The sequence below is a fragment of the Arachis duranensis genome, chromosome 10, assembly GCF_000817695.3.
Source record: "Arachis duranensis cultivar V14167 chromosome 10, aradu.V14167.gnm2.J7QH, whole genome shotgun sequence".
NCBI classification, from domain to species: Eukaryota; Viridiplantae; Streptophyta; class Magnoliopsida; order Fabales; family Fabaceae; genus Arachis; species Arachis duranensis.
In genome coordinates, this window is record NC_029781.3 from 42,164,385 (window position 1) to 42,168,862 (window position 4,478).

The window sequence follows — 4,478 nt, forward strand, 5'->3', positions numbered from 1 at the left end:
TAGAAATTGTTGGCTCTTGAAAGAATGAGGAAAAAGAGAACTGTTATTGAGGATCTGAAAAATCATCTAATTGATTCTTGAGGCAAGAAAAAGCAGTGGATACAAAAAAAATTCGAAAAAAAGAAAGAAAGAGAAAGAAAAAGAAAGAAATAAAGTTGTGATCCAAGGTAAAAAGAGTGTGCTTAAGAACCCTGGACGCCTCTAATTGGGGACTCTAGCAAAGCTGGGTCACAATCTGAAATGGTTCACCCAATTATGTGTCTGTGGCATGTATGTATCCGGTGGTAATACTGGAAGACAGAGTGCTTTGGGCCACAGCCAAGACTCATACACTAGCTATGTTCAAGAATCATTATACTTAACTAGGAGAATCAATAACATTATCTGAGTTCTGAGTTCTTATGGATGCCAATCATTCTGAACTTCAAGGGATAGAGTGAGATGCCAAAACTGTTCGGAGGCAAAAAGCTACTAGTCCCGCTCATCTAATTGGAGCTAAGTTTCCTTGATATTTTGGAGTCTTTAGTATACTCTTCTTTTTATCCTATTTTGATTTTCAGTTGCTTGGGGACAAGCAACAATTTAAGTTTGGTGTTGTGATGAGCGGATAATTTATACGCTTTTTGGCATTGTTTTTAGTATATTTTTAGTATGATCTAGTTGGTTTTTAGTATATTTTTATTATTTTTTAGTTAAAATTCACTTTTCTGGACTTTACTATGAGTTTGTGTGTTTTTCTGTGATTTCAGGTATTTTCTGGCTGAAATTGAGGGTTTTGAGCAAAAATCTGATTCAGAGACTGAAAAGGACTGCAGATGCTGTTGGATTCTGACCTCCCTGCACTCAAAGTGAATTTTCTGGAGCTACAGAAGCCCTATTGGTGCGCTCTCAACGGCATTGGAAAGTAGACATCCTGGGCTTTCCAGCAATGTATAATAGTTCATACTTTGCCCGAGATTTGATGGCCCAAACCGGCATGGCAAGTCAGCCTCAGAATTTCCAGCGTTTAACGCTGGAACTGGCATAAAAGCTGGCGTTTAACTCCAGAAAAAGTCTCTACACATGAAAGCTTCAATGCTCAGCCCAAGCACACACTAAGTGGACCCAGAAGTGGATTTTTACGTCATTTACTCATTTCTGTATACCCTAGGTTACTAGTTTACTATTAATAGGATCTTTTGACATTGTATCTGGACATCATGACACTTTACACGTTTCTCATTGTATCTTCTAAAGCATGAGTCTCTAATCCCCATGGTTGGGGCTGAGGAGCTCTGATATCTTAGATTGAGTAGATATCTCTTGGATTCTTTAATCGGAATCTTCGTGGTATAAGCTAGAACTGATGGCGGCATTCAAGAGAATCTGGAAGGTCTAAACCTTGTCTATGGTATTCTGAGTAGGATTCAATGATTGAATGACTGTGACGAGCTTCAAACTCCTGAGGGCGGGGCGTTAGTGACAATTGTAATTTCACTCTTTTTCACAACTTCGCACAACTAACCAGCAAGAGCACTGGGTCGTCCAAGTAATAAACCTTACATGAGTAAGGGTCGATCCCACGGAGATTGATGGTATGAAGCAAGCTATGATCATCTTGTAAATCTCAGTCAGGCGGATTCTAATTGTTATAATGGTTTTCGAATATAACGATAAATAAAGCATAAAATAAAGATAGAGATACTTATGTAATTCATTGGTGGGAATTCCAGATAAGCGCATGAAGATGCTATATTCCATCTGCATCTCTGCTTTCCTACTGCTTTCATCCAATCATTCTTACTCCTTTCCATGGCAAGCTGTATGTTCGGGTTTCACCAGCGTCAATGGCTACCTCCCTTCCTCTTAGTGAAAATGGTCCAAATGCGCTGTCACCGCACGGCTAATCATCTGTCGGTTCTTGATCATGCTGGAATAGAATCTAGTGTCTCTTTTGTGTCTGTCACTACGCCCAACACTCGCGAGTTTGAAGCTTGTCACAGTCATCCCATCTCAGATCCTACTCGAAATACCACAGACAAGGTTTAGACTTTCCGGATCTTAGGAATGGCCACCAATAATTCTAGCTTATACCACAAAAACTCCGATCTTTTGGAATGGAGGCTAAGAGATACGCACTCGATCTAAGGTAGAATGGAAGTGGTTGTCAGGCACGCGTTCATAGGTGAAAATGATGATAAGTGTCATGGATCATCACATTTATCATGTTGAAGTGTAGCGAATATCTTAGAATAAGAATAAGCTGAATTGAATAGAAGAATAATAGTAATTGCATTAATACTCGAGGAACAGCAGAGCTCCACACCTTAATCTATCGTGTGTAGAAACTCCACCGTTGAAAATACATAAGTGCAAGGTCTAGGCATGGCCAAATGGCCAGCCTCCCCAAGTAACATGTAAATTCAGAATTAAGGAAAAAAGACCTGGTCAAAAGACGCTTAGTACAATAGTAAAAAGTTCTATTTATACTAAACTAGCTACTAGAGTTTACAGAAATAAGTCTAAGTGCAGAAATCCACTTCCGGGGCCTACTTTGGTGTGTGCTTGGGCTGAGCTTGAGCTTTACACGTGCAGAGGCTTCTTTTGGGGTTAAACGCCAAGTTGTAACGTGTTTTTGGTGTTTAACTCTGGTTTGTGATGTGTTTCTGGCGTTTTACTCCATAATGCAGCATGGAACTGGCGTTGAACACCAGTTTGCGTCATCTTAACTCGAATAAAATGTCGACTATTATATATTGCTGGAAAGCCCTGGATATCCACTTTCCAACGCAATTGAGAGCGCGCCATTTGAAGTTCTTTAGCTCCAGAAAATTCATTTTGAGTGCAGGGAGGTTAGAATCCAACAGCATTAGCAGTTCTTTTTCAGCCTGAATCAGATTTTTGCTAAGGTCCCTCAATTTCAGCCAGAAAATACCTGAAATCACAAAAAAATACACAAACTCATTGCAAAGTCCAGAAATGTGAATTTTGCATAAAAAATAATAAAAACTACTTAAAAATAATGCCAAAAAGCGTATAAATTATCCGCTCATCAGCTTCTACGCACGCGCGCTTGGTGCGCGTGCGCGTCCATTGATGCACTCCCAAGCCTTGTTTCCTCATGCATTCTCCATTTTGCATGCTTTTCTCTAGATTTCTTCTATCCAATACTTGCCTCATGATCCTGAAATCACTAACAAAACATCAAGGCATCAAATGGAATTAAGGTGAATCAAAATCACTAATTTAAGGGCTTAAAAAGCATGTTTTTTACACTTAAGTACAAAATCAGGGAGAATTACAAAACCATGCTATTTCGTTGAATAAATGTGGGAAAATGTGATAAAATCCCCTAAGATAGGCACAAGATAAACCACAAAATTGGGGTTTATCAAATCTCCCCACACTTAAACTAAGCATGTCCTCATGCTAAACTCAAGAAAGACACAAATGGTATCAACGTTTATTCAATGTAAACTACCTAAATGCAACTTATCTATATGCAATCTATCTAAATGAGTGTAACTACTTGGTCAAAATAAGTCAACTTCCAAGAATACATATATAAGTACAAGGGATAAAGCCATAGCAGTCAAATCAAACCCACAATTGAATTGAATTATTGAAAGATTTTACAAACTTACTAGAATAGATGATCATGGGTGGAAACATGTAATTGAGCGATCGAACCCTCAACGGATGTGTATCCGCTCTAGTCACTCAAGTGTATGGGGTTGATTCACTCAATTCACCCCTAATCATGCTTTTCAAGATTTGTTTTTCATCTAACAATCAACAATTATTCAATGCATTCATACAATCATCATGAGGACTTCCCATAAGGTTGTAATGGGGTTAGGGTCAAGGTAGGGTCATATATGGTTAAGTGGACTAAGATTTGAATCTTTGATTAACCTAGACTTCCCACCTAACCTATATAATAACCTATACAATTAAGTACTAACCTAACTACCAATTCTTCACTTTTTCACACACTCATGCATTCCCTTTTGTGATCACCACACATATGCATTGATTTTTATTGAGCTTTGCTTTGGGTTATTTTGTCCCCTTTTTATTTCTTGCCTTTTTCTTTCTTTTTCTATTTTTTTCTTTTGATATATATTTTTTCTTTATTTTGTATTATTTATTTATTTTTTTGCAATAAAGCATATACAAAAGTATCGATGCATATGGTTTTACGTATAATCAACACATGAGTATGTACCCAATTCCCAACATTTTGGCAAAAATATAAAAAATACACTTTCATCCCAACCAATGTTCCTAACTCTCCCAAACTTGAATGATAAGCACTCTCACTAGCCTAAGCTAATCAAATATCCAAACAAGGCACATTTATTATTTTTCGCTTTAGGCTTCTAATGTGCTAAAATTAAGAACAAGTGGGTTTAGCATAGGCTCAAAGTTGGTTAACAATGGAAGATAAAAGGTAGGCTATTTGGGTAAGTGAGTTATTTGAAATGATGGCCTCAATC